At 44.1% G+C, this 10,204-nt stretch overlaps 1 protein-coding gene across 4 annotated transcripts in view; it reads right to left on the reverse strand.

Moving 5' to 3' along the window:
* Nucleotides 1-9,977, reverse strand: part of CDK17 (cyclin dependent kinase 17) — a 94,134-nt gene extending 84,157 nt beyond the window's left edge. Inside the window, exon 1 of one of the 4 annotated variants that reach the window (XM_021392606.1) lies at nucleotides 9,726-9,977. The gene's annotated coding sequence lies outside the window, so the exon portion shown is untranslated. Of the gene's footprint in view, nucleotides 1-8,828; nucleotides 9,161-9,725 lie in introns of those variants that run through there. The other 3 variants (XM_021392544.1, XM_021392734.1, XM_021392668.1) reach the window with 3 other exon arrangements.

Consider the following 10,204-nt stretch of genomic DNA (forward strand, 5'->3'; position numbering starts at 1 on the left):
CTCATGCTCCTGGAATTTTAATTTGTCCTAGGCATCTGCAAGAATTAGTGAAAGATTAAAAAAAAATCTGTGTTTTCTTGCTTACATATTAAAGACCCAATTGTATGGATAGCAAGGTGGAAGGGGGAGGGAGCGCATTATTTATCTCCAGGTGCTTTGCAGAAAGTTTCATATCAGTTTTGGAGTCAACTAACAGCTTTCCAGCACCAGTAAGAAAATGCTTCGCTCCCCAGCCACCCTCTCCATCATCAGTCATGTAACTCTTCCCTCTTCCTCCAACTCTATTCCCTCCCACACATGAAGTGGGAATCCACTCAGTTTACTGATGCAGCAAGAACTTCCGAAGCAAGCACTTAATTCAGCTCAAACTGGGATGTTCTAATACCATGACAAGGACTGCAGTGGGCTCCCTCTGTAGTAAACGTGGAAGGAGAAGGCAGTTCTGTATTAAGATCCTAGCGCTGTCCTCTGCAAGTGTTGCTCTACTGATCATAGATACAAGTAGTAGAAAACAAACAATTAAGTGAACAAAGACCAGTACTCAAATCAGCCAATCTCGCACAAACCATATTTTAGATAAGATTATTTGATAAAACAGTTTCCAAGTTTTTTCAACTCACTCTAGAAACAGATGATTAAAGAGAACGCAGGTGTTTTGCTAAGACAGCCACAGGTGCAAATCACCACTGCCCATCCATTCATCCCCAAAATAACTCAACAATGACAAACAACGTACGACTTAAATCCTTCAACTAATGTCTACCTCTTCCACTAAGAGAAACATTCCTACATAGCAAGAAAACAAAACTCCTATTAGGCAAGAATACCAAAACAAAATCCCCTTTTAAAGGAAGCAGGTTCAGAATACTTTCTTATCATCATTGTACATTTTATACACAAAGTAAAAACACATTTTAAAATGCAACAGCTAAGCTTACTATGAAAGCATATCAAGTCCATAGCTTCAGAACTCATAATCTACTTGGCACTGTTCCTAAAATAGGAAAACTGCAAAATTCAAGAAGAAAAGCATATAGCTATGGAACCAATTTATTACTGTACACAGTTATGTTGTTTTTCCAGAGCTGCCCAGGAAAAAGGGAGTATGCTTGGTACCAAAATGACTTCCTCTCCCCAAATACATTTTAGAAGCTATTTTTTGGCTTATGGATCAAACATTTTGCTTTTGAGAATTATATCCAGATGAAGCAGAAAGAAGCCACAATACAACATTTAGGTTAACTGCATTCCCTGATAAACAACCTGGTATTACAGGCAGCAGGTTTAAAAATACTCTGACTTGTGCAAATGGGAACACTGTAAGCTGTTTATCTTGTTTAATCCTGAAGGTAAATAGCATAAGCTTTAAAATATTTTGCTTTGCCATAACCTACTGAATCATACTGACAAAGGTAATGAAATACTATGAGGAATCTTAAAGTTTTGGAATTGCCTCTAAAATTGCGTTATCTGAGTAATGGACAGATTAGAAATACAGGAAATTATTGTCAAGAACGCTCAGTGGCAATAGCGGTGATGTAAATCCAAGCCGTAGCTTCAGTAAAGCCAAAGATCTCTTCTCATCTTCTCCTCAGGTGACCATTTTTTCAGGAAGGACGTGGATCCTGCGCAAACGCCCTGCTGAGTCCCATTCACTTTTTGTTGCTGTCTACTCAGACATTCGTTCTGAACATCTCTAACATCTCAATTTCAGCTCACATCATTCAATGCTTAAACATTATTTTCAAGAAGAAAAAAAAAGTATTTTCAACTTCTTCAGATTTCTGTCCTACAGTACAGAGAACTTCACAGTTCCCATCTCAAAGATGTACCTGCATTTAAAACAAATAATTTATATGATTTACCAGTAACTATTTCCCACTGTCCCTTTTTATTCAGTACCAAAATAAAGTTTGAGCTACCGTTTTGCACCATGTTTTTAAAAGACTTCAATAAAGCCACATGCTTGATATATTTAGCAGTCAAGGACCTCCTTTCCTCTCTGTGCAAGAGGAAGTTTCCCCTCCCATCTGTTCAGGATATTTAGAAAAATAAATAATTACAAACTGCTGTTTTTCCATGATCCTGCAGAAGGTGACTATTACATACATCTTAAAAAAAAAACAAAAAAAACCAAACCTGATGTTGTACCCCAGTGCCTATTTTAACCTCCACTGGCTGCCCAGCGCAGCCACAAGCAGCACGGCCCGCCGCGCTCGTGCCAGATTTTCACCTTCTGCCAGTGGGAGCTGCTGGTGCTGGGCAGCACAGGGCCAAGCACAGCCTCCCACAGCCATCGCCGGAGCCCTGCGCTTTGCATTTGCTTTTCAGAGAGCCTATAAATAAGATGACTTATTATAAAATACTTTTGCAAGGAGACACTTAAACAGTTTAGTTAGATATTTATGTCATGGCTTTCAAGACTGAGTAGTAGTTAAGGAGGAAACAACCCTCCTGCACATTTAAACACTCCACTGCTGTTTATGACAACTGGATCTTCACGGACAGAGAAAAAACAGAGGACGTGGCTCCTGCAACAAGTTAGGAACAGACTAGAAACAGGGCTCCTAGTGTTCCCAAGTGTTAAAACACTCGGCCACAACTTCTTTGGCCTATGCAGAGTGTTTATGAACTCTACAGTCAGAAATTCAGCATTCAGCCATACAGAAAGCTGGTGCAAGTCTAATAAAATATAATTATTATTTTAAAATTGATTTTAGACCTCTTGTGTGCTATCTATGATTGCTGAAACTTCCAAAAAAAAAAAAAAAGCTTTTCCTAAAACCCACATACCAAACGCAGATCAAAATGTATTATCTGCTCTTTATTATATGGCAAATTGCTGTTATTGCAGGCACCCACCCTGCGCCAACGACCCATTCTGGATCAGTTCTGTGGGACCTATCCACAAGGAAGATGAGCAGTTCTCGCTTTGTCTTACTCCTCAGACAAACACGCCTGGCAGTCGGCACGGAGCAGCCTCCCCCAGACACCCTGACATTGCTGAGCCCGCACGGCACACCGTTATGTAACTGCAGTATTTATAGGGAGCGCTTGGTTCACGCCATCGGCCAGCCAGGTTTTACTGTGTCATACGCAGACGTGTGAGCAACCATTGAAGTTCCTTAATCAAAATGTCACGTAACGACCAACGAAAGGTTTTTACAGAAGTCCGTCTGCAGTATCAACAGTCACATATCGCAATGTTTGTCTATTATCAAGAGACTCAAAAGTTATTTTCAGAAGATCAACCTTCTGTAAACTCGTGATGAACAATGATAATTTTTACCTCAACTTTAACTCTAGTTCAGTCAATACCTGTCACAATACTCATCGCTAACTCTTAGCACATGTCAGCTGTGCTCATCACAAAATTCCTCAGTATTCTAAGACCTACTGAAAAACACCAACTGCATCAATACCCTAGGAAAACGTCCCATCAACATTTTACAACTCTTAACATATAACTCCAGGGGCTGCTGTTCAACATCTTCAAGCTATTTTAAGAAGCACTTCAAAGCATCATATATGACTGTCATCTGGTTTTACTTATGAACATAGGAGTATTCAATGAACATCACAGACCTCTTCTGAATAGCATCAAACGCTACCATTTTCTTTACTGTTTTCATGGGCTAATAGCCTTGTTAGAATTCATTTTCCTCCCGAAACACATCCTGCCTTTTGGTCACAGTTTTTTCCTCATCACAGTCTTTGGCTTTCCTTATCAACCACATCCACTTCAACTTCTTTACATTTTTGTAAACTGGCTTATTTACATCTACAGAGAAACTCAAACAGGTTTCTCTCAGTTACAGGACAACGGGTTTTCTGTTAAGTACTGTTCTTTGATCAGTCTTGATAATTCCTATCTCCAAAAGATCTTTATTTTAATGAATAACAATTAGCACCATTACTGTAAACCTCACTAAACGATACCTTTAATGCTTGCTCTCTAAAAACATCTTCCATGTATCTGAACAAAATTCAAACAAGTCAAGATATTCCACATTAGCAATGTATGAGCAAGGAGTCAAAAACACTTGGAAAGAGAAATTCCCGAAAGAAGACTGCTGGTTATGAAAGCTCAGGTCGAGGTATGATGCCTGCAAAGAGCCCAGCCCGCGAAGCACAGAGGGGCAAGCCAGGATCCTGCCAGCTCCAACATGAACAGAAAGCAGGCAAGTCATCTCAGTGGGGCTGACAAGGCACAGCTGCTAAAAATCAGAGACCATCATGCAACTCCAGCACGCCTTGAAAACAGCAGCAGGGGAAGGCGTACAATTATAAGGAATAGGCTATAATTAAATGAAATATGATTAGAGAGCACACAGTAACTTTCACATACACAAGATATCTAGTAAGCCCAACCTAAAATATGAAAACAAGTGAGAACTGTGTCTAGGAGGATAAACAAGACATTTTTCTTTGTTGTGGTATAATAACACAGCCTTGTTCATCATAATATATGCAGAATTCATTGTTCCAGAGAATATTAAAAAAAAAAAAAAAGGCAAAGGGACGGAATCACAGTCAAACACTCGGCTAAAACTGTGTTCTTCAACTTACTACATTTTCAAGGCATTAGAGAAAGAACAATCACAAACTTGCCCTTACATTCACAGAAGCATTCAAGTACCTATTTAAAAAGCATTCAGAAAGTACTTTACCTCTTTTAAAAAAACGTTATTTCTAATTCTGCCCCACCATATGAAAAATTAGAATTCTTTCACTCCTGTGTTTTTTTGGCCATGCTACTCACTTTTTCATTCTTTGCATTGTTTGCGCTTGTGCACAGCACCCTCCGAGAACTTGATGATTGATGAATGAAATTCATGATTGATTAGAAGTGAAATTTCTAATCTTCTAAAAACAGGCACTAGACCTCAAAAGCCCAAAAATGTCAGTAAAACAGTTATGATGATTTCCAGTATCGGTGCATCTAAAGGGTTTTATAATACAGTCATTCATGGGGTTTAATGATCTCCATTAAGAAGTGGCAAAAGCCTTAGTGTTTGAGGATTTACAATGGATCAGAAAACACATTAGAAAATATAAAATAAGAATCCTTCATTGGCATGGAAATGACCAAATTAACCTCTCGTGCTAATTTTACGTTATCAGCATAAATTGCACGATTCCAGAAAGTGCCCATGTCCTAAACACGGATCTGTATCCCTGCAGGACTTCATGCTGTCTTTGATAACTATGGCTTTCCAACAACATACACATGCAAAAATACAGTAAAACTTGAAAAGGTGATTTCTTGTACAAGACTACATTCTTTCTTCACGCTGTCATAATCAAAGCCCAAACCTATCATTTCTATTACAGAAATAGCATTCATTGGTTTTTCCATTGGAACTTTGCATTTTTTAATATATGCAGGATATTGTATTATGCAAAAAGCAAAAAAAAATTACCAAAAGCTAGCTAGATGCAAGCTATCTGACTTACGCATCCTTTAAAGTTACCATTCTCCGTATAACTGGATCAGAGAACAGAAGCTGAACCGCTGCAGTTCAATACCCAAGTAAGCTCAGCTGAACTCTACAGCCGATACCTTTGCTACAACGAAGCCAGGAAACCAACAGCTCCATAGGAAGTACCAATCCACCAAGTTAGTTAACAGTGCAGAAGCACGGATTTGTATGTGATAGAGAGTTATTGCTAGCCATTTGACTAAATGAGGATTAACTCTCACTCTGTAGAGAAACACCTGCCAAAATCAGATCACAATCATTCACAAAATACACAGAAAAAAGAAAACATCCCTTGTCATTAATGACATTTCTGTGAAATTAGTATTTCTGGAAGTATTATCTGTTCTTCCTCGTTTATATTGGAAAATGACTATGACTAGGCTCTGAAAGGGTATAGCACATTTACTAAGTTTATTAAAATAAAATGTAGCCTTAGATTTCTTAGTTTTTAAGAAGTAAATTAAAAACATTGCCTAGTGATAAAAGTATTCAAATATAAAACACTTTTAGTTTTAAGATCCAAGTACAATGACCTCTGTACCAGCATGTGAACTGGCATCACAATAATTCAAGTTCTACATTCAGAATGAGAATGTCATCGCTACAATGACACGCGCTGCAAAAAAAGACAATGGTCACCAGCAGTACAGCGTGTCAGTCTGTTCTTTAGATGTGAAGCACAGCACTGGGCAGCACAAACAGAACGAGGACTGTGGAACTGTCAAGCGAACATCTGGCATTTTGAAAGCGTTTCTACAGCTAAAGTTGTGGAGGAGAGTTTTGTATCAGATTCTGAAACGTCACCGATTACACTGGTGTGCAGCTGAGTCATGAGATATATAACTGGAGCTTGCTGCAAAGAAACAAAACAAGCTTAAAAACCACACAGCTGAGAACTTAAGATACTAGTAACTTATGAATTGTAACCAACAGTCAATGTGTTTACAAATACTGAATGTACACTAGAAAAGCTTTATTATTGCTGAGCTTGATTTTTAGACAATTCTCAGATGTTAAGACATGTAAAATTTTTTTTTTCCGTAGCTAAAAATAAAAGCAGATCAGTCCACAGATCACCCACTGCTTCCACTCCATGTGGAAGGAGCAACTTTCAGGACAGGCTTTAATGTACTGCTCACTGAATCAGTCTCCAGTGAAGCCCTTCCTGACGGCACATAGGTTGGCTTATTCAAATATACTGCACTGAAACAGAACTTAATAAGACAAGCAAAACATTTTTTTCTTCCAGCAGCAGATATGCATTTAAGAAATTAGAAGAATGCATATATTAACAATCCAGCCAGAAATTCTGGCATATTATTAGTTGTGCCACATAGTACCAACAACAGGCATACAGGATACTTATGCCATAAGCAATCTCCTATTTTTATACTGCAGCGCTATGCAGAAATTGAAGACATTTTTCCCATTCAGAGGAAAAACAGAGCTGTTTTTCAGTTATTCCAAGTCTATATCTGCAATTATATATAAAGCATTTCACTACACGTTAGGGGTGTTTTCCATATTAAATAGATGAATTAATTCATGACATCCTTAGCCAAGCTAAAAATAAATGACCCTGTGTTTCCAAACTACCATTTGCTGCAGACAACACAGGCTCCGATTCGCAAGCAGCATGGATGCAGGCAGACCCCTACTGATTTGTGTGGAATTCCATCCCAGGAGAACACCAGGCTGCAGCAACACGCAAAGCCCAGGTCTGAGCCGCACCGCGCTATCCCATTAAAGGTGCTGTAAGCCAGACTGCTCATCGACAGGCAGGATTTACATAATGCCATCAAAAAGGGATGCTTTCATCTCTCAAATTTAAGCGGCCTTTTTAACGCCAAGTTAACACTGTAACGACTTCGCTGTTGGAGGAGAAGATTCGGTTTGTTCTTTCAAGTACAAATAATTTTTAAGGAAATTTTTTCACTCTGCATTTCAAACATATGATTCCGTGTTTTCGTATCTGTTACTTCTGCGTTAATTATTCAAAACAGGCCTTTCTCACATCACATCGAGAGCAGATATAAATAACAAGGGCTGTGCAATGAGTACACAGAATTCCTACAACAAAGCAATATGGCAATTTCTTTAGTATCTTAAGCACATAAAATACCAGATCACCTCCCTCACTTTTACATAGTTCTAACGTGAAAACAAACCCAAATCTGGCACAAAGTCTGATATGATAAGTTTTCATCTGACCCATGTCTTCCACGTATTTAACCTTTGCTCATCTAGTCTGCAGCTCAATTAGTACTATTAAAGAAGGGAGGGAATGGAAGAATATCAAACACGGCTTCCTCTCCTCCCATATAAGCCAGAACAGATATGAGCAAGTTATTACTGATCTTCTGATGATAAATTATAAAAGGAAGAAACCACACACATTATTTACTGAAATAAAACGAAGGAAATAGAGGCCTTTGACATGAAGTAACTTGGAGCATGATACACTTCAGCCCTGTTTCCCTCACCATACCCATAATACCAGTAACCACCATTATAAAAGCGCCAAAGACAGCCCAGAGTGGAACACAACTCTGTTTTGCAGCTGAAATTGGTGCAGAAAAAGAGACAAAGAGGACTGAGGTCAGCACTCAGCACAGCAGCACATCCACCTCTGTGGAGGCGGCAGCAGAACCGGCGTGTGGGTACGGTTCCAAGAGATTTCCACCAAAGGCACCCACGGGCACCTCCAGGCATCCATCCCACCTTCCTCGGGAGGGAAGCACCGCTCTACTCCCGCTGGCTTCGTGCCATCACATAGCTGGGAGAGGAAGGGGAGGGAGGAGTTCACCGAAGTTCATGGTCAGCCAGCGTTCGCGTATCCTGTCATGTAGCAACGCGGAGGAGCGCAGGGCACAAAAGCTCTTATGCCACACACAGAACCGACAGATTTTGGGTGTGCGTGGGGGGGTGTGGGGGGGTAGGGGGGCCGCAATAAGATCGAATGTGTCATCTGTGCGGAGGCTGCGAAGCGCGGAGCTGTCAGGAGAAAGCAGCCTCGCTGGGAGAGGGGGCGGCGGGGAAGGAGGTTACAAGCGCGGCCGGGATCGCGAGCGCAGCCCGGGCCGCCCCGCAGTCCCCAGGCCTCGCGTTCGGGCCGGAGAGCGGCGCAGCCCCCGGGAGCCGCCCCCGCCTGGGCCCCGGGGCCGCCCGCGGGCAGCGGAAATCCCCCGCAGCCCTCCACGGATCCTCGGACAGCCCCGGCCCCGCAAGGCGTCCCCGGCCGGCTCCCGAGCCTCCACGGCTTTCCCTCGCCCCGCAGGCCAAGGCCCCGCTCCGGCAGCCGGCCTCGCAGCCCGGGCACGCAGACAATGAGCGGCCCCAACTCACCAGCAGCGCCGGAGCTCCGCGGGTCCGGGGGCGGATCTTCTGCCCCTGCTCCTTCCTCTTCTCCTCCGTCCGGGAGCGGTATCCGGACGCGCCGGGAGCCGAGCCCCCTCCCCTCGCTGCCCCGAGAACCGCCGACCGCACCACCTCCCCGAGCGGAGTCACTTTATTCCCCGCTCCAACATGGCTGCTTCCCCCGCCGTCGCCTTTCCGCGGCTCCCCAGCGGAGCGGTGGCCGTGCCGGGAGCCGAGCGCTGCCGGTGCCGAGCGAGGGGCCTTGCGTCAGCCGGGCCGGGCCGAGCGCTGCGCGCCGACGGGCCGAGCAGGGCTACGCGACTCCGCTGCGGGCTACCGCCTCCGCCCGCTCGCAGCGCACTGAGCCAGCCCCGCCGGCAGCCCGAGCGCAGGAGGGGCCGCGGGGGAGGCCGGGTGCCGGCGACACCTAGCGGCCGCGGAGAGCACTAAGGGAGGGCGGCGAGAGAAGGCCGGGCGCCGGGCCGCGGCCTCGGGAAATGCCCCTGAGCGGCGGAGGGGAGCTAGGGCAGCCTTCCCTGGGTGGGGAGCCGGGCTCAGCCGGGCGCAGGGGGCGCTGCTGCTCCCCTCGCGGCGGCGCGCGGCCTGTCCTGCGGGCTGTGCGCGGCCCGGCCCTGCGGGGCTCTCCCGGAGCTGTGTCAGCGTGGGGAGGGACCTTTGCTCGCTCCAGGTGTAGCAGCCGCCGCCTGCTGCCCCTGTGGTGCTTCGCCTGGGGCTTGCGGAAGGGTGGAGCCCATCTGTAAGGCAGCAGCCGCCCCCTTCGGCTGTAACTGGAGTTGCGGGGGGGGGGGTGCATGTAGCTTCTGCAGATTTTTTGTTCAGTAGCGTTGAAAACGTCCTTTCCATTATTCCCTGGTATTTTCTTACCTCTGCTGCGTTCACAGTCCCCGTGCCGTTCCTGTGCTCATCCTGCTCACACCAACCACGCTTCCTCCTCGCTCTTCCATTTATAATCGTTTTTTTGTTCGAAATGATCCAGCTTGCATTCCCTCGCTTCTCTTCTCACAGCCCTTTCCTCCCCCAAATGCCTTAACCTTCCTGTACTATGGAACAAAATCTACGAGTTACCCTTATGAGCAATTTGTTCTGCACTATCTCTTCTTGTCATGTTTCCACCACACAAAGAACAAAATAGAACAATACATCCAAATCTGAAGTGATCACAGTGATATATGTTTGAGCTTCAAGTACCAGGTCACAGATATGCTTAGAGCACACTTTGCCCAACTGTTTGGGTTGGTTTTTTTTTTTGGTTTTTTTTTTTCATTTTGTGCACGTTCTGGTTTTTGCTTTTATTTTGCTGGCCAAAGTTCAGTGTCACAGCACAGGGCCTTTTGTCCAAGCAG

This window comes from Numida meleagris, chromosome 1 (assembly GCF_002078875.1).
Source record: "Numida meleagris isolate 19003 breed g44 Domestic line chromosome 1, NumMel1.0, whole genome shotgun sequence".
NCBI lineage: Eukaryota > Metazoa > Chordata > Aves > Galliformes > Numididae > Numida > Numida meleagris.